The 21004-nt window shown below is 46.7% G+C and overlaps 1 protein-coding gene across 2 annotated transcripts in view; it reads right to left on the bottom strand.

The window, feature by feature from the left end:
• FES (FES proto-oncogene, tyrosine kinase) overlaps nucleotides 1-17726 on the bottom strand; it is a 252331-nt gene extending 234605 nt beyond the window's left edge. For both annotated transcript variants that reach the window (XM_040342486.1, XM_040342485.1), the window contains exon 1: nucleotides 17409-17726. The gene's annotated coding sequence lies outside the window, so the exon portion shown is untranslated. The remainder of the gene's footprint in view (nucleotides 1-17408) is intronic.
• Between the last annotated feature and the right edge of the window lie 3278 nt (nucleotides 17727-21004).

Raw genomic sequence — 21004 nt, forward strand, 5'->3', positions numbered from 1 at the left:
GAATAACCACAAGAAAGGTATCTCCCACGATGGCCAAGGGGGATGAATGTGGAAAGGAACCTGCATGGAACAGGAATTAGATATAAGAAAGGTAGGGGTCCCAGGACCAGCGGTCCCAGTAAGTGGTGCTATTGATGGCTGAAAAATAGCATCCAGCAAGTGTACATGAGGAGCCACAAGTGAGGTAGGTGAGTGGATAAATAAGAGGTAATGTTATCAATAGCACTGGGCAACAAAAAACACTTTGAAATCCAGTGGGATTCAATATGTCCTGGGACCCAGGCTCTGATGCGCATCGGAGCCTGGGTCCCAGGACATATTGAATCCCACCGGATTTCAAAGTGTTTTTTGCTGCCCAGTCCAGTTTCTTATATCTACTTCCTGTTCAATGCAGGTTCCTTTCCACATTCATCCCCCTTGGCCACGGTGGGAGATACCTTTCTTGTGGCCACCACGCCAGGAAGCAGTGCAGAGGCGGGGCAGCTAAAATCTCTGGATTTTCGCATCAAAAGCATGTGGGTATCGGACATATCAGGGAAAGATGTAAAAAAAAACACAGATTTTTACATACTGTCCCTGGTTTTACTGAGCCTGACAGCCCTGATGGGGCCCCCTAGTGGCATGGGGCCCTCGGGCAGTGCCCAGGTGCCTGAATGGTCACGTCCGCCCCTGGTCTAGGCATAGGTGTCAAACACAAGGCACGCAGGCCGAATCCAGCCCTCTAGGCCATTTCGTATGGCCCTCGCACCTCCAGCCCTCCTCTGGTCCTCCTCCAGACCCTTACTTTCTACTTTTAAGCAATGCATCCAGCTTGTTCCCAGCAGCAGCATAAGGAAAGGGGGGTACACTGTGATGTAAGGGAGAGTGGGGGACTCAACTTATGATGGTGGGGTGGCTCTTGACATCTAATGTAAGGGGAGGGAATGCGCTGGTTATCTAATCTTACAGATACAACCGGCCCTTTTGAGGGGAATCATAATGCTGATGCGCCCCACGATGAAATCGAGTTTGACACCCCTGGTCTAGGGGTTGTCTTTTTTTAAATTGATCGCTAAATAAACTTGCATAGGGCATAGGGAGTCATGGGATACTCCATAAGCACTGGACAGTAACAAGAGGACATTCTTCACCCTGTTGCTACTCTTTAAGATTGTCCCTTTAGTAATGGCCCAGAAAATGGACAGCACTGAGACACCATCAGAAATGCCCTAGACCAGTCAAGCTACAGTACTGATGCAGAAGAGATAGCAGGAGCAACAGTCACCAGGCACTGCACTCAGGTCTGTACAACATCCCTGGATACTTAGATAACTTCTTCCAATGTCAGACAGACATTTCTCCAGTGAACTCTCCAGACCAGATCCTAAGTGAAATCCCTTAAATTAGTTCCAGAGATATTTTATCAAACAGGCCTCCCAGCTTTAGCATAGCTGGGACCTTGGTGAACACATGTAGAATATCAGCTAGGCTGCCTAGAAGGGCAGCAGCCCTTCAGGCTGGAAATGTTCCTCCTGGACAAGAACCAGCAGCTCCTGGTGCCAGACTATTTATGCACCCCCAGGCACCTTCTGGGATCCCTCCCCCAGGGATTGGCTGAATTATAAATGTAGCGCCTATGTACTAAATTTAAGGGTAGATCAGAGTATAGTTAAACTCTGATCCAGGTTGTTAGTTGCAAATTGCGGACTCTGTCTCAGCTTGGCTGTTCTGTGAGTCCATCCTGCTGTGGCAGCAATGGAGTCAAGATTTGGGTGCTCTTTCCCAGCAGCCAATCACGAGGGTTTGTCCTCGCGGTGCATGCTGGGGAGGGGTAATTATGGGGCAGACGCCATTGGTTCTGGGTCTTCTTCGTCCAGTGTGGCACCCACCTTTAGTTTAGGGTGGCCACATCACGGCGCTCCTGCGTTATGGCCTACCTGGCCGGGGCATGCGTGCCACGCGGTGTTCCTGGTTCCGGGACCATGCTGAACAGCGACGGGGACCCAGTGAGTGACTGGGTTCCCACCTGTAAAGATCCCAAGCTGTACTGCTGTTCGGTGGGGAGTCAGTCCGAGGAGCGCCATTGAGAGGCTGGCGGTCCAAAAGGGCATGGACAAACCACCGGGGATCGAGGTAATCGGACACTGAGGGATTGATCACCTGTCAGTCAGTACCTGGGCGACAAGTTTAAGGAGATCCAGACGTAACTCAAGTAAGGAGGCATATCTCCAAGAATTCCATCCAGAGGGGACCTGTGGCAAAGGTATCTTTCTGAGGCTCATTGAGAGGGGTCTGTGGCAGAGACTTTTTTTCCAAGTTCAAGTTCACCAAGGAGGGTCTGTGGCAGAGACTTTATCCAAGTGATACTCTGGCTGCCAGGTCAGTGAGAGAGGCCTGTCCGGGTACACTAAACCCACTCCGGCGGGCGTGGTGCAAAGAAGTGTTACGTTTGGGAGCAGGACTGTTTCCTATCATTACGCCTGAATCTGCTATTCTCCTATCTTCTTCAACTTTACTTTCCTCACCACAAGTCTACTGTTTTTACCCGGATGGGTAATAAAGAGCACCTGTCATGGACATTCCTTTACTTCTACTATATGCAATACGCATCATTCACCCCTAGGAATTTCGGAGGTCTTGACATCCGTGTGCATGAGGCCTTATCTATTGTTTAACTAAATTAGAAGAGCAGTTTGTAGGATGTAACAAAAGCTGTTACAATGTAATCAACTGGCATATTGTCATATAAACATTCTGGCAGATTAACAAAACTTTTAGTTTTTTTGATGAACTCTCTCCTATGCATGTACCATATATACTTGAGTATAAGCCAAGTTTTTCAGCCCTTTTTTTAAGGCTGAAAATACCCCCCTCAGCTTATACCTGAAGTGTACCTGAAATTATTGAGAGGCTGCGAGCATCCATTGTTTAAAAGTCACGGTCTCCTCCTGGTCCCTTCCGTGATAGGCGTTTCTCAGCAGACACAGTTCCGCCTATCACGGACGTTCTCTCATCCTCAGACTCAGTTTCCCCGCAGACACTGTGTTCAGTGTTCTGCCAATCACGGACATCTTTTCATCCTCGGACAAGAGGACGTCCGTGATTGGCGGAACACTGAGCACAATGTCTGCTGGGAGTCCAAGGATGAGGGAATGTCTGTGATAGGCGGAACTGTGTCTGCTGAGAAACGCCCATCACGGAATGGGCCAGGAGGAGACTGCGACTTTTAAACAATGAATAGACGCCTGCAGCCTGTCAATTTCAGGTACACTGACTCGGGCACAGTGAGGCTGCAATGGGCACAGTGAGGATGGACACAGTGAGGATGGACACAGTGAGGATGGACACAGTGAGGATGGACACAGTGAGGTTGCAATGGGCACAGTGAGGTTGGCACAGGGAGGTTGCAGAGGGCACAGTGAGGTTGGCACAGTGAGGTTGCAATGGGCACAGGAGGTTGGGCACAGTGAAGTTGCAATGGGCACAGTGAGGCGTGAAAATGGGCATTGTTGACCCTCTTTTCCGTTTACAGTAGCCGCTGCATTCTCACCCTAGGCTTATACTTGAGTCAATACGTTTTCCCATTTTTTTGTGGTAAAATTAGGTACCTCGGCTTATATTCGGGTCGGCTTATACTCAAATATATACGGTAGTTTGTGTCTCAATAGCGAGTTCCTCGGTCCTGTCACACAACCAGGAAATGCACATTGTGCTCTGTTGAAATTTTTTCTGAGTATGTTGCTTTGTCAGACAAGACAATGAACATTACTTCCGATCTTTATCCTATGTGGTCCTCAGAGCTGGGAAACAACATGCATTGCAGTCTATCACACTATCACATGTAGGGCCGAAACAACTAATCGATTAATCGCCAACTAATCGATTATGAAATTAATCGATTACAATTTTCATAACCGATTAATCGGCCAGTGACATAATGGGGTTAAAAAAACTAAAGTTAGCCCTTCATAGTACAAAAAAGCAAATCGCTACTGTAAATATTACTTTCACTGTTCCACAGTAAAAAAAATGAACCCCTTAGGCCTCGTACAGACGACCGGACAGTCCGCTGAAAACGGTCCGGAGATTTCTGTCTGATGGTTGTACACACCATCAGACAGAAATCCGCGGTGACGTGGCCGCGCCGTCGCCGCGACGATGACGCGGCGACGTGCGTGGCCCTGGAAGTTCAAAGCTTCCACGCATGCGTCAAATCACTTAGACGCATGCGAGGGATGGCGGCCGATTGGACATGTACGGTGAGTCTGTACAGACGACCGAACATGTCCGACGGACAGGCTTCCAGCGGACATGTTTCTTAGCATGCTAAGAAACATTTGTCTGCTGCAAAACGGTCGGCTGGACAAATGTCCGCTGGAAACCTGTCCGGTCGGCCGTACACACGACCGAACATGTCTGCTGAAACTGGTCTGCGGACCAGTTTCAGCAGACATGTTCGGTCGTGTGTACAAGGCCTTAGGCCCCGTACACACGAGAGGATATCCGCTGGAAACGGTCCGCCGGACCTCTGGCGGATTTGGATCGAAATCCGCGCGGAATAAATCCGCGGTGACGTGTCGTGCCGTCGCCGCGGCGATGTGCGCGATGCTGGAAGGTAAATACTTGCGAGGGAGGGGAGCGGACGGACTGATCCGGTGAGTCTGTACAGACGACCGGATCAGTCCGCTGGACTGGATTCCAGCGGATAGATTTCTTAGCATGCTAAGAAATTTTTATCCGCTGGGAATCCGTCGGCTTGATTTTTATCTGCCGGGAAATGTCCGCTCGGACGTACACACGACCGGATCTATCTGCTGGAACTGATCCACGGATCAATCCCAGCGGATAGATCCGGTCGTCTGTACGAGGCCTTACAGTAGCGATTATTTGCTCTTTTTGTACTTATTCTCATCTCAGGCCGGGGGCACACCTCTGTTTTTTGGTGCTTTTTGCAGAAACACACTACAGTTCATTTACATGTTTTCCTATGGGACACGTTCACATCCATGATTTATTTTCAGCTGCTGCGTATTTGGAAAGGGCAAGGACTTTTTTTTTACGCAAAACGGTGCAATTTTGTTTTTTTTGGTTCAATATACTTCAATGGATAAGCTGCAGAAAAGCATGTAATGTGTTTTTGCGACAATTTGTGTTTTTTAATCTGCCCAACAACAAATTGGCCCAATTTTTTTTTAAATGGTAATTTTTTTTTTAAGGCTATTATGCGATTAATCGATTAATCGAAACAATAATCGGCCAACTAATCGATAATGAAAATAATCGTTAGTTGCAGCCCCAATCACATGCTATGAAAGTAAAGTGATGAAATCTACTTCTCGGTTTGTGGCCAGATTGCTTAATTCAGCTAAATGCACTTGTTTGTCTAGTTTCCACACACTACGGCTAAGTATGATGTAACAGTGCATACTGTATATACAACCGATGCTGCCTGGATATGGCATTTTCTGTAGTTATGATGACCATTATTGGTGTAGGTGGCATCAACATCTTCTACCATGTACAAAACACCCAACACCAGGTCTATAACATTACAACACAGACAAATCAATGTGAGAACTCTTCCTAAAAAAGCTAACATTCCAAAGGGAAAAGAGACAAGAGGTAAGGGATGTCTGGCAGTAGAAATATTCTAAGACGCATATTGAAAGTAATGAGAGAAGTTGGTGCGATTGCTTCATGGTGATTCGTTTTCTTAGCAAGATCTTGTTTTTTTAAAGCGGTAGTAAACTCTATATTTAAATTTTTTACCTACAGGTAAGCTTATAATAAAGCTTACCATACCTATAGATAAAGGTAATATCTCCTAAAACGTGCACCATTTAGGACAGGGGTGCCCAACCAGAGGCCCGGGGGCTACATGTGGCCTTCTGATGTGGCCCGCGACCTCCTGTTGTGGGATGGAATAAAATAGAATAGAATACTGTTATTAAAGGTATGTTTATTACTAAAATCACAGGGGCAGATCCACAAAGAGAGTACGCCGGCGTATCTAGTGATACGCCGGCGTACTTTCAAATTTCCCGTGTCGTATCTTTGTTTTGAATCCTCAAAACAAGATACGACGGCATCTGGGTTAGATCCAACAGGCGTACGTCTTCGTACGCCTTCGGATCTTAGATGCAATTCTTCGGTGTCCGCTGGGTGGCGTTCCCGTCAAATTCCGCGTCGAGTATGCAAATTAGCTATTTCCGACGATCCACGAACGTACGAGCGCCCGTCGCATTCTTTTACGTCGTTTCCGTTCGGCTTTTTTCGGCGTATAGTTAAAGCTGCTATTTGCTGGCGTACGCAATGTTAAGTATGGCCGTCGTTCCCGCGTCGAATTTGAAAATATTTTATTTTGTTTGTGTAAGTCGTCCGTGAATGGGGCTGGACGTAATTTACGTCCACGTCAAAACAATGACGTCCTTGCAACGTCATTTAGCGCAATGCACGGCGGGAAATTTAGGGAAAAATTGCAGTTTTCTTGTCGTGAAAACCGGTCGTGTGTACGAGGCATTCGATTGTAAACTTCTTAATAGGAATGTAAAGTGCTGCTATAAGTATCTCAAATAAATATATGAGATGAAGACTTTTACCAATAAAAACATATGTGTAGTCTGTAAAACACAAAAAGGAAAACCTACCAAGTGGAAGTGGTTAAGTGGTTCTAAAGGCTTCTCTGTGCAGGCCCCCCCTAATACTTAACCGAGCCCCACTGCGATCCAGTGATCTACATGGGAGCCTCGGCTCCCCAGGACTCTCCCTCCTCATTGGCTGAGACAGCAGCGGGAGTATGTTTTTGTATGTTGTATAGACTCTGGCCAGGTTTCTTGGGCTGGAGCACCCCTTCCCATCCTCATTACCTCTTATTAGTGGCCACCAGTGCATAGGAGGAATCCCTTCAGTTCTCCCATAAAGAGGCAGGGCTTTTTTTCAGGGGGAACTTGGGGGAACTCTGGCTCAGACCCTTTGGTGCCTGATCACCACAATCACTTGTAAACATAGAAGTCCAGTTTTTGTGTTTACAAGTGACAGCTCTGTACTCTATGTGTAACCCCCTGAACTCTGCACTCTGTAATGCAATCCTGGTATTTAATGCCCCTTTAAGACCCTTCTACTGTTTTTGAAATTTGAACGGGGTCGTGGTTGAGTTCCTGCACCTATTTTCTGAGAAAAAAAGCTATGTATAGAGGAGTTTATCTCCCATGGTTGAGACGCAGGATCTTTCACTCTATTACTAGGTTAGGACCCACTAATTTGGGCTACTTTGTCGCAGTAAGTGGGCTTAGCACTATATGACCAAATAGTGTGACCAAACCCCCGTATTTTTGAATATGTTCAGGAGTTTTTAACTAGCCTTGCAGGATAAATGTCATTTTTGCTTGTGTGCGCTGTAATCTGTTTTGTATTGTCTTTAGTCTTATAGCAGCACCATCTTAGATGTAAAGCATTTTTAGAGTGTGCCCCCCAAGTATGGTGTTGTCTGTGTGTGAATGGACATGGGCTCTGGAGTAGGGTTGCCATCTGTCCTGGACACCTGAAACCCGGACACATTATTCAGACAGGAATGTGTTCCTCGGAACAGGGCCTGACATGAGGGTGAGAGGGCACGATGTGTGCCGCATTACTATTCTCTTTGGAGTGCCCAAAGGTGTCCCAGGTCTATAACAATCCTATAGTATATATTAAAAATAAAAGTGTTCGGGTTTGGCTTGAAGAAAAAGTGGCCTGCTTGGGTGCCACCATTGCAAGCTGCTTGCTGTGGGGGCAATCGAAAGGAGGGAGGGGCCTGGAGCGCCAGGAGGGGACCCGAGAAGAGGAGGATCGGGGCTGCTCTGTGCAGAAACCATTACACAGAGCAGGTATGTATAACATGTTTGTTATTTAAAAAAAATGCATTTAACATCACTTTTAATTCTATTTTAACTGACTGCTCGGTTTGCCCTGGGTTTATTTACAGTGGTGGCTGTACTACCTATGCTGGACACATTTAGCCAGATTCAGGTAGATGTGCCTAACTTTAGGCGGGCGTAGCGCATCTCATATACGCTACGCCGCTGTAAGTTAGAGAGGTAAGTACAGTATTCACAAAGAACTTGCGTCCTAAGTTACGGCGGCGTAGTGTAAATGGGCTGGCGTAAGTGCGCGTAATTCAAAGTAGGCTGTTGTATGGTAAATCGTGACCCCGCGTAAATGACGCGCCTAACGAACGGCGCATGCGCTGTCCGTGGACGTATCCCAATGCGCATGCTCAAAATCATGTCGCAAATAGTCAATGCTTTCGACGTGAACGTAACCTACGCCCAGCCCCATTCTGAATCGGCTTACGCAAACGACGTGAAATTCGACGGCTGTTCCGACGTCCATACTTAACATTGGCTGCGCCATCTTTTTGGTGGTTTATCTTTACGCCTGCAAAATGCCTTTACGTAAATGGCGTAGCTTACTGCGACGGGCGTACGTACGTTCGTGAATAGGCGTATCTTGCTCATTTACATATTCTCTGTGTAAATCGACGTACACGCCCCTATCGGCCAGCGTAAATATGCAGCTAAGATACGACGGCGTAGGAGACTTGCGCCGGTCGTATCTTAGCAACAGAAGCGTATCTCAATTTGAGTATCCGCTTAAAGACACGATGGCGCGGATTCGGACTTACGACGGCGTATCTACTGATACGCCGTCGTAAGTCTTTGTGAATCTGCCTAATTAACTTTAGCATTAGTTGAGTTTTATCTAAATTTCCCACCACCGGCTGCATTTTCTGGCACCTCGCTGAAGGTGTTGAACCATTGCAGTTTTATTTTGCCTGCAGTTCTGCTGCTCTGTGTTTGTGCCGACTAGCAGTATGCCTGAAATATGACAGATATATGTATACCTTTGTACTTCTACCTTCCAGGCATATAGCAGGAAGTAAATGAAGAAATTACTAAAACTCCACCTGAACTTTTCAATTCCATTGTGATATTCTGTACTCAGCTACCCCTTTTCACCAGAAAGACGCAAAGAATAATGATACACAATGTCTATCCTTTTTAACTCTTTCCCTGTCAGAGACGTTTTTTCATATTTTTTTTTTTGCACACCTTTTAAAAGCATTTTCCTAACAACAAGCCGAGATAGGATGATCTGATCTCAAGGGGTTTTTCTTTCAGGCTACATGAAGTACATAAATGACCCACATCTAGAGCAAGGAATTTCTCCAACTTTGGTCAAAGCTGCACAATTTGTTTGGTGAGCGGCACTTTACTGCTAACTAGGGTGACCACATGTCCCGGATTGCCCGGGACAGTCCCGCATTTTGCAGGTCTGTCCCGGGCACATTCATTCCAGGACAATACAGTGTCCCGGAATGAAACTGACACAGCCACCCCCAGGGCCAATCTGATGCCCCCCAAAAAAGCTGTCACATCACCACTTTACTCACTGACAGTACTTGTCCTGGCCGGGAATGCCTGGAGAAGCACAATTCCGCCCCCTGCTTGTGATTGGAGAAATCATAAAATCCGCCTCTTGTGTCCAATCACTGTGCTGTGATTCGTTACAGCACAAGCTGATTTTTGGGAAGGGAAGTGTCCCTGAATGGTAGTTTGGAGATGTGGTCACCCTACTGCTAACGCCTGCACCGCCCCAGTGTGAAACGGGTGTAAGGCTACTGAGGCGTCAGTGGCGGTAAAACGCCGCTATTCGGCCGCTAGCAGGGCCCTTTTAATCTCTGCTAGCGGCCAGAAAAAGGGTTAAAAACGCCCGCAAAGCGCCACTGCAGTGGTTCGGCAGCGCTGCCCATTGATTTCAATGGTCAGGGGCGCTGTAGGAGCGGTGTATACACCGCTCCTACAGCGCCTCAAAGATGTGGCTAGCAGGACTTTTCTTAATATCGGGAGTGAAAGAAGTGGCTCTTTCAGGGCGAATCGCAGGCGCTATTTTTAGCACTATAGCGCCTGCAAAGCACCTCAGTGTGAAATTAGCCTTATGGTAGGCCATTAATGTACCTCATGAAGCCTGACTGGAATACTCCCAGAACATAGTTAAGTGAGGCCTAGTCATTACTGCTTACCTCCACCATCACAGGAGTGAGCTACTGCATCAGGAGAGAGAGGGAGAGCATGGCAGAGGAGTTTGCATCAGAGAAAAAGCTTACTACTGTGATGGTGGAGGTGACCAATAACAATTACTAGGCCTCACTTAGCAACGTCCTAGAAGTAAGTCAGGCTTCATGAGGTACATAAATGGCCTACACCTATAGCAAGGGAATTATTCAACTTTAGTCAAACCTGCGCAGTTTGTTTTTATCTACAGACACCCCTTATTTGTGTATAGGTTGTATTTTTTGTGAAGATGAACTATCCTTTACCCTTTCCTGGGCACTGTTTGGAGCACTCACACTACACAAACCAGCTAGACAAAGGGGCTGAACTGTGCCAGAAACCTATTAAACCTGTCAGTGTGTGCACCCTTAGCCTTGGTTCACACTACCTCTTAGGCCGGGTACACACGAACAAACATGTACGGTGAAAGCGGTCCGTCGGACCGTTTTCACCGTACATGTCTGCCAGAGGGCTTCTGTACGATGGTTGTACACACCATCGTACAGAAGTCCGCACGTAAACAATACGCGGGGCGTGTCCGCGGTGTCGCCGCGTCGATGACGCGGTGTCGCCGCGACAATGACGCAGCGACGTGGGCGGCCCGCCTGGACATGTACGGTAGGTCTGTACTGACGACCGTACATGTCCGAGCGGGCAGGATTCCAGCGGACAGTTTTAAAACACGTCCAGGAATATTTGCCCGCTGGGAAAAGGCCTGGCGGGCAAATGTTTGCTGGAATTCGGCCCGCTCGCGCCCACACACGACCGAACATGTATGCTGAAACTGGCCCGCGGACCAGTTTCAGCATACATGTTTGGTCGTGTGTACGGGGCCTTAGGGTAGCCCGTTCATTTTAACGGGCTGCCCTACCCGCGGGTAGGGTTGCCACCTGTCCAGGATTCACCCGGACTGTTCGGGTTTGGAATCATGTGTCCAGGTTTCAGATTGTCTGAAACCCAGACACAATATTCAGACTAGACTATGGCTTCCCAGCAGGGTTGCTGGCTGCAGTTGTCTAAGCTGAGAGTGTCTGTTCCACTGTTTCACAATTTCCAAATCCAGTACTAACAACCCCCCCCCCCCCCCCAACACACACACAGACAGGAGAGGATAGAGGGCTCAATCTGCACTTCTTCCTCCTGCCCCTACCCTTCTGTGTCTGCCCACACTCAAATGCCCGGTGCTGTGGGGTGGGAAAGCCTCAGATACATTTGGATGAGAAGTGCTGACTGCCAAAGGGCGAGTGAGCTCACCATCCATTCCTGTCTGTGACTGAAGAGTGAGTACACTAGGGTAAATCAGGGTTCTCAGAGCACCCCTTACATCAGAGTTCCCCTTTACACCAGAGGCCGCAGTGTTCCCCCTTACATCAGAGTCATCTCTGTACATCAGAGTTCTCAGTCTTCCCCCTTAAATCAGGGTTCCAAGAGCATCCCTTATGTAATGTTATGAGTCCCCAGAGTTCATCCTTACATCAGAGTCTGCAGAGTCCCCCCTTACAGTGAAAGGGAATTCTGTGAGTTCAGATGTAAAAGGGGAACACTGTGGACTCTGATGTAAAGGGGGACTCTTGTTATTAACTTCATATGATTAAAAATGTTATTTAATAAAAAAAATATATGTACAATTTATACTATAAAATAAAATTGGCGTGCGCCGCGAAAGTGTTCGGGTTTGACTTGATGAAAAGGTGGCAACCCTACCCGCGGGTAATATAGGGAGAGAAGTCCTTGACCCTTTTGTAAAATTGCGCGGCACCGAACCTCATGGTGCTGTGGAACCATGTTATTTGGCGAGTGAGAAAACACACGTGTTTTGCAAATGTGTGGCAGTGGGGAATTAAGAATGAATGAATGAAGAATGAATGATACCCCTGCATGTCTGCTAAACAGACGTGCATTTCTCTGCGTGGTGAGAATGCGCTTGATTTTGCGCATGTTCCCGATATGCAGATATGTGAACAGAGCCTTAGCCAGTGTATAAAATTGTAAATGTTTTTGTCATTAGCAGCAGTTCAATATGCCTGTTTTTTTATTTACTATTTTATTTCTGTTTAGCATTTGTAGAGAGTTTTTTTTTTCCTTAGTGCTACAGGTGAGAAAGGTCCGTTGGTTTCTTGTGCTGATTGCTGGACAGTCATAGACTGAACAGACCAGAACCATGGTACCATACATTTATTAGGGTACAGCGTACATGTGCTAAATGACTATTTAATGTTCATGGAGTCATTCTCGGGTGAACTTCCACTTTAACACTTCTCTATGGAACTCAGTTATCACAAGCAATGCTTGTTTACATTTTTCTCTTATCTGGCCCTCTATTGTTAACTTTACTCCTTCCATTTAAAATGCACCAGATCTAAAGCTGAACTTCGGGCAAAAGTAAATAAAAACTCTCCCTGCACCTCAACGGTTAAATGCATGTTTAGCTCGAAGGCCTGGCTCACACCTATGCATTTTTAATGCGTTTTGCAGATTTGCACCACAGTCCATTTAACATGGTTTCCTATGAAACACGTTCTGTAGTGCAAATCTCCAAAATGCAAAAAGCACTAAAAATGCATAGGTGTGTATCAGGCCTTAGGGATGGGAACAGCACTTTACTTGCCCTGATCCCTGGTTTCCACACAGGCTCCTTTTGTGCTGCTAGAGCGGACCCTGCTGTCTCTTCTTCTCCATGCTTCAGCAGTTGCAGCTCTGATGTCATCAAGTACAATGGAGGGTCCAAAGCCTTGCATTGGATTTGAGGATACCACATGACCTTTGAAAAGTTATTCACTGCAGGCTGCTTTTCAGGGGGCCAGCAAGGGCTGCCGCACTGGTGAACAAACCGTTTGTGATGCAGATTTATTTTTATGTATCTTTGGATAAATTCATCATAGCTGCTTAGTTTTAATATACAGTGGAACCTTGGATTACGAGCATAATCAGTTTCAGGAGAATGCTTGTAATCCAAAGCACTCGCATATCAAAGCGAGTTTCCCCATAGAAGTCAATGGAAACAAAGATAATGTGTTCCACATTGACTTCTATTGCATGCAATAACGCATGTGGTCTGAGGTGGGGGGGGCGCCGGAGAGACTCGGAGACTGCTCAGATGCACTCGGAAACTGTATTTCTGAGTTTTTCCAAGTATTTCTAGGGCCAGATTCACAAAGAGATACGACGGCGTATCTCCTGATACGCCATCGTATCTCTGAGATCCCACGGTCGGATCTATGCGACTGATTCATAAGAATCAGTTACGCATAGATCTCCCTTAGATCTCCCTTACACCGTCGGATCTTAGGCTGCAATCTTCCGCTGTCCGCTAGGTGGCACTTCGTGTTTTACTCGCGACGAATATGCAAATGAGGAAATACGCCGATTCAGAAACGAACGCCCGCCTGTCGCTTTTTTTTTACGTCGTTTGCGTTCGGCTTTTTCCGGCGGATAGTTACCCCTGCTATATGAGGGGTAGCTAATGTTAAGTATGGCCGTCGTTCCCGCGGCGAGTTTCAAATTTTTACGTTGTTTGCGTAAGTCAGTCGCGAATACGGATGGCCGGAATTTACGTTGCTGCCGAAAACAATGATGTCCTAGCGATGTCATTTGGAGCATGCGCACTGGGAAATATCGCTGGCGGCGCATGCGCAGTTAAATCGGCGCGGGGACGCGCCTGATTTAAATTGTACACTCCCCCTAGCCGCGGAATTTGAATTCCGCCGGGGGAGTTACGATCCGCCGGCGCAAGTTTGGAGGTAAGTGCTTTGTGAATACTGCACTAGCCTTGCCGGCGGATAGTAGATCACATAGATTACGCGGATCTTAAGATCCGCTAATCTATGTGAATCCAGCCCCTAGTGTCACCGGCCGCCCCCGTACCTCTGGCCAAATGTGGTACTGCACGCCCCAGAGGCTTGAATCCTGCTCGTTTTGCAAGATAACACTTTTGCAAACTGAGTCATAATTTAAAAAAAATAATAGCTCGCATTGCGAAACGCTCGCAATCCGCGTTACTCACAATTCGAGGTATACACTATATTACCAAAAGTATTGGGACTTTACACGCATGTGAACTTTAATGGCATCCCAGTCTTAGTCCGTAGGATTGAATATTGAGTTGGCCCACCACTTGAAGCTATAACAGCTTCAACTCTTCTGGGAAGGCTATTCACAAGGTTTAGGAGTGTGTCTACGGGAATGTTCGACCATTCTTCCAGAAGCGCATTTGTGAGGTCAGGCACTGATGTTGGATGAGAAGGCCTGGCTCGCAATCTCCGCCATAATTAATCGGGTTGAGGTCAGGCCAGTCAAGTTCCTCTACCCCAAACTCGCTCATCCATGTCTTTATGGACCTTGTTTTGTGCACTGGTGCATAGTCATGTTGGAACAAGAAGGAGCCATCTCCAAACTGTTCCCACAAAGTTGGGAGCATGAATTTGTCCAAAATGTCTTGGTATGCTGACGCCTCAAGAGTTCCCTTCAGTGGAACTAAGGGGCCAAGCCCAACCCCGGAAGAACAACCCTGCACCATAACCCCCCCCCCCCTCTACTAAATGATTTGGAACTTAACTTCCCCTGCTCCTGTTCAGGGGAATTTCTATACGTTGTGGAAAAAAATACCCGAGAAAGGTGCGGTCTCTTTCAGTGATCCCTCTGTTACCTCTCATTTCCATATTGTTTTAGTGCGGTCCCACTCATTGATCCCCCTGTTCCCGTCCCTTTGATATTGTATCAATGCTGTTCCACTCATTGATCTCCCTGTTCCTGTTCCTTTTGTATTGTATCAATGCTGTCCTAATCATTGATCCTCCTGTTCCTGTTCCTTTTGTATTGTATCAATGCTGTCCCACTCTTTGATCCCCCTGTTCCTGTTTCTTTTGTATTGTATCAATGCTGTCCTACTCGTTGATCCCCCATGTTCCTTTCCCTTTCATATTGTATCAGTGATGTCCCACTTGTTGATTCCCCTGTTCCTGTTCCCTTTCTTTGTATCAATGCTGTTCCAATCATTTATCTCCCGGTTACTGTTCCTTTTGTATTGTATCAATGCTGTCCTAATCATTGATCCCCCTGTTCCTGTCCCTTTTGTATTGTATCAATGCTGTCCCACTCGTTGATCCCCCTGTTCCTGTTCCTTTTGTATTGTATCAATGCTGTTCCAATCATTGATCTCCCAGTTCCTGTTGCTTTTGTATTGTATCAATGCTGTCCTAATCATTGATCCCCCTGTTCCTGTTCTTTTTGTATTGTATCAATGCTGTCCCACTCTTTGATCCCCCTGTTCCTGTCCCTTTTGTATTGTATCAATGCTGTCCCACTCATTGATCCCCCCTGTTCCTTTCCCTTTTATATTTTATCAATGCTGTCCCATTCGTTGATCCCCCTGTTCCTGTTCCTTTTTTATTGTATCAATGCTGTCCCACTCGGTTGATCCCCTCTGTTCCTTTCCCTTTCATATTGTATCAATGCTGTCCTAGTTATTGATCCCCCTATTCCTGTTTCTTTTGTATCAATGATGTCCCACTCGCTGATCCCCCTGTCCCTGTCATTTTGTATCAGTGCTGTCAAACTGTTCCTGTTTCTTTTGTATTGTATTAATACTGTCCCTCTCATATTGTATCAGTGCTATCCTATTTATTGATACCCCTGTTCCTATCACTTTTGTATTGTATCATTTGCTGTCTCACTTATTGATCCCCCTGTTCCCTTTCATATTGTACCAGTGCTGTCCCACTCATTGATCCCCCTGTTTCTGTCCCGTTTGTATTATTTTAATGCGGTCCCACTCATTAATTCCCCCTGTTGCCTTTCATATTGTACCAGTGCGGTCCAAAACATCATTGATCCCCCTGTTCCTGTCCCTTTCATATTGTATCATTGCTGTCCCACTTATTGATTCCCCTGTTTCTGTCCCTTTTGTAGTGTATCATTGCTGTCCTAATCATTGATTCCCCTGTCCCTATTCATTTTTATATTGTATCAGTGTGGTCCCACTTATTGATCCCTTGCCCCTTTAAATCCCATATTGTATTAGTGCGGTCGGGGCTGATCTGTCAAGTGCATGCTTTACTCCAATGTTTCTCCAATTAAGGGCCCATTCACACCTAGGCGTTTTGTCGCCTGTAGTGTGACGCCCGCTGCCGCCCCGACACGCCAGAGGGATGATGTAACATCGCCCTCTATGGAGATGGTTCACATCTCCACGCCGAACGCCTGTCGCCTGAAAAAAAGTCCCGGACCTTTTTTTCAGGCGTCTTTCGGCGTTCGGCATAGGAGATGTGAACCATCTCCATAGAGGGGGTGAAGGCTGCATTAAATCGCTGCGTTTTGTCGCCGCAAATCGCGGTACAAAACGCCGCTATTTGTCACCGCAATTCGCGGGACAAAACGCCGCGATTTAGTACGCCGAGGTGTGAATGCAGCCTAAGTCCTCAAGTACCCCCCAACAGGATTTCCCCTCAGATGAAACAGCTGTGGTAATTTTTTAGGCTGCATTCACACCTGAGCGTTTTGTCGCCTGAAGCGTGAAGCTCCAAAACGCTAGAGGGGAAAAAATACATTATTCTCTATGGAGATGGTTCACATCTCCACTCCAAAACGCCTGACGCCGAACGCCTGAAGCTCAAACAAGTTCCGGACCCTTTTTTGTTGCGCGAATTGGGCGGATTTGAGCGTTTTAGAACGTTTGTATTCCCATAGAAAGTAATGGAAACGCTCGATTCAAGCGTCTAGTGTGACAACGAGCGTTTCTACGGGCGTTTTGTCACTTTAATCAATAGAACATTTCACCCAGGTAGAAGTTAAAAAAATCTACAAACATAGCAACAAGTGATGAAAAGATGATAATTTTTCCTATTGGCTAAAATAAAAAACGTCGGACGACGCTGTATGCAAACGCTCGAAAACGCGTGAATACGCGCGACAAAACGCTGGAAAAATTACCAAAAACGCTACGCTCAGGTATGAATGCAGCCTTAACAGAAGGAATTTTATTAGCAGAAAAAAAAAAGTACCATTGTACATGTGAAGAACTGTACACTATACATGAGAGTAGAATGGATCATCTAACAGAGAACAACTAGATCATCTGGTAGCCAGGAAGTATACTGTATCACCAGACAGATTAAATCATATAACAAAAATATGAAAACTAGACTACGGCTGTGGTAATTACTAAGGCAGTGAAACTGATCAAATCACCTGTGCAAAATAATGGAAAGCCTGAAAACATGACCTGTTGTGGGTACTAGATGATTGGAGTTGAGAATCATTGCTTTACGCCATTCGCCCAGCGCGTGAGCGGCACAGATCTGTCAGTGTCAACAATCACAGTGCACACAGGTAACGACTTACCAGTCTCAGGGTCCTAAATGCTACACTCAGTGACCGCCGATCCTTTCCATAGCCCCAAGTTTATCTTCTTTGTTCAGACTTGTCCTTGGCGTTCTTTCTTTAGAGTTTCTTGTACATTCCTTGGATTTGTTCAGCAGGTTCTGTCACTTCTCTGCCTCTCTCCGGATCTCAGCTGTCTCTTTTACTGACACCGACCGTCTCTGACCTGGATGATCGGTGATCGCAAGGTCCCTGTGCGGTCTCTAGGAGTTCAGTGACTGTTGTGAGTGACTGCTCTCCTTCTCTCTGGTTAGTGGCGGTGCTACAGAAGCACTTCCCACACTGATATTAACCCTCCCTGCACCGCTCTCTAGTAACTGAACTCGGGCAGATCACCGGCGCTTCGCCAGCAGGAACTTTCTACTCATTTTAACCATTAACAACTTCTTTTTAGTTAAAGTGTATCTACACTCAAGAACAAAAATGAAAGCGGTATTAACCACTTCAGCTCTGGAAGGTTTACCCCCCCCCCTCCTAACCAGGCCATTTCTTGGCATACAGCACTGCGTTGCTTTCACTGACAATTACATGGTCCTACGACGCTGTACCCCAATATAATTGATGTCCTTTATTTCCCACAAATAGAGCTTTCTTTTGGTGGTGTCTTTGCTGTTTTTAATTCATGCGCTATAAACAAAGGATGACCGACAATTTAAAAAATATAAATATATATATTTTATACTTTCTGTTATAATGTTTTTAATTTATGCGCTATAAACAAAGGACGACCGACAAGTTTGAAAAAATATATATATTTTACACTTTTTGCTATAATACATACATAATACATAATACAAAATAAATAAAAAGATATATATATATATATATCATTTCTTCATTAATTTAGGCCAATATGTATTTTGCTACATATCTACAAATCCCAATAAGTGTATATTGATTGGTTTGCGCAAAAGTTATAGCGTCTACAAACTTTGGAATATTTTTTTTTTTACTAGTAATGGCGGCATTCAGCGACTTATAGCGGGACTGTGATACTTGAAATTGCACTGCAAGTGAATTTGGTAGTGCAATCACTATAAATATGAGGGGTAGATCTGAAATGAGGGGAAGCTCTGCTGATTTTATTATCCAATCATGTACAAGCTAAAATGCTGTTTTTAATTTTCCTTGTATGTCCCCCTTTAGATCTACAGTGACTGCACTTCCAAGTGCACTTTCAGTGCAATTTCAAGTGCACTTTGCACTTATAGGGCCAGATTCACAAAAGGGATACAACGGCGTTTCTCCTGATACGCCGTCGTATCTCTGTTTCTATCTATGCGACTGATTCATAGAATCAGTTATGCATAGATAAAGATCCGACAGGTGTAATAGTTTTACACTGTCGGATCTAAGGGCTCTTTCACACGGAGCGGACCGTTTCCGGGTCCGCTCCGTGTGTCTCCGTCGGCTCAGCGGGGATCCCCGCTCAGCTGTCGGCGGATAGGGCGGTCCCCGCACACAGTGCAGGGACCGCCCTGTCTCTGCTCCGCTCTGCCCTATGGGGAACCTGATGCAGACGGACCGTCTGTCCGTCTGCATCAGTTCCGCTCCGCCGAACGGAAGAAAAATAGGGTTTCTTCCGTTCGGAAAAGCGGATCCCGACTGACGCGGACGCTAGCGGATGCTCCATCCGCTAACGGACGCGTTCCCATAGGGATTCATTACAAGTCCGTTAACGGACTTGTAATGAGCGGACGAACGGTCCGCTAGTGTGAAAGGACCCTTAGGATGTAGTACTGCGGCCGCCGCTGGGGGGAGTTTGCATCGTAAACCAGCGTCGGGTATGCAAATTAGGAGTTACGGCGGATCCCCGACAGATTTTCGCGTTCGCTACGTCGCCGCTAGTCTAGTTTCCCGTTGCAAAGTTAGTCGTCGTTTTAGGTGCCCTAACTTTAGTCAGCAAACGTATTGCTGTCTAAAGTATGGCCGTCGAAATTTAAAATTTAACGTTGTTTGCATAACACGTACGGAAGTACGCTACGCGCGTCGCCTTTCGAAAAAAATTACGTCACGGCGCGCAAAGCACGGCGGGAGTTAGGAAACAGAGCATACGCAGTAGGTCCGGCGCGGGAGCGTGCCTAATTTAAATGGCACACGCCCATTTGAATTGGCCCGCCTTGCGCCGGAGGCCGCGGGCGTAGTTTTCATCGCAAGTGCTTTGTGAATCAGGCACTTGCGATGAAAACTTGCGGCGGTGTAACGTATCTACGATACGTTACGCCGCTGCGATTCTACGTGAATCTGGCCCCTAGTTTGCACTTGCAGTGCAAAGTAGATTTGCCTTTCGTAAATAACCCCAGTAGTGTCTAAGGTTTACAACCACTTTAAGGGCTCTTGCACACAGGTGTAATTTTTTGATTTTCAGGCATATAATTATTACCGATCTGAAGCAGTGGCGGCCTGTGCATTAAAGGCGCACGAGCGCCACCCCCTCTCTTCAGGCACTCCCCTCTGTGTAGAATGGATAGATTCACCCACGGCCACTGTAGCCACCCCCTATTCAGGCGTCCGACCCCTTTTCGGATGCCGGAGCCTGAATTCCAGGGGTGGGGGTGTTTTTTTAAAACACCTGATTAGATCCATAGGGCCAGATTCTCAAAGGGCTTACGATGGCGCAACACCATTTGCGCCGTCGTAAGTCCTAATCTGGCCCGGCGTATCTATGCGACTGATTCTTAGAATCAGTTACGCATAGATATCCCTTAGATCTGACAGGCGTAAGGCTCTTACGCTGTCAGATCTTAGATGCAATTTTGTTTCCCGCCGCTAGGTGTCGCCGACGTCGTTTTCCCCATCTTCTATGCAAATGAACTATTTACGCGAGATTCCCGAACGTACGCGCGGTCGACGCAGTGAATTTACGACGTTTCCGTAGCCTTTGCGACGAGTAAAGTTGCCCCTGCTATATGAGGGGCAACCAATGTTAAGTATGGCCGTCGTTCCCGCGTCGAAATGTAAAAAAGTACGTCGTTTGCGTAAGTCGTCCGTGAATGGCGCTGGACGGCATTTACGTTAACGTCGAAACCAATGACGTCCTTGCGACGTCATTTAGCGCAATGCACGTTGGGAAATTTTAGGGACGGCGCATGCGCAGTACGATCGGCGCGGGAACGCGCCTAATTTAAATGATCCACGCCCCCTATCATTTGAATTAGGCGGGCTTGCGCCAGAGAATTTACGCTACGCCGCCGCAACTTTACAGGCAAGTGCTTTGTGAATCAAGCACTTGCCCGTAAAACTTGCGGCCGCGTAACGTAAACGAGATACGTTACGCCGCCGGAGTTTTACTCCATTCTACGAGAATCTGGCCCATAGGCTCTAATGGGTTTCAAAAAATGTGGACTGCGAGCGCAAAGCATTGCGCTCGCAGTCCACCCAGGTGTGTTAGCAAAGCAAATTAATATTTGCTTTTCTAACACTGAACTGCTTCTCAGACAATCAGGAGGCGCAGATCGAATGCCCCTGACCTGATTGGCTGAAGGCACAGGTGCCCTGATTGGACGCCTAACGAAACGGAATAAGAGACAGACGGGAGGACAGAGAACCATGGAGGA

The sequence above is a fragment of the Rana temporaria genome, chromosome 3 (assembly GCF_905171775.1).
Source record: "Rana temporaria chromosome 3, aRanTem1.1, whole genome shotgun sequence".
NCBI lineage: Eukaryota > Metazoa > Chordata > Amphibia > Anura > Ranidae > Rana > Rana temporaria.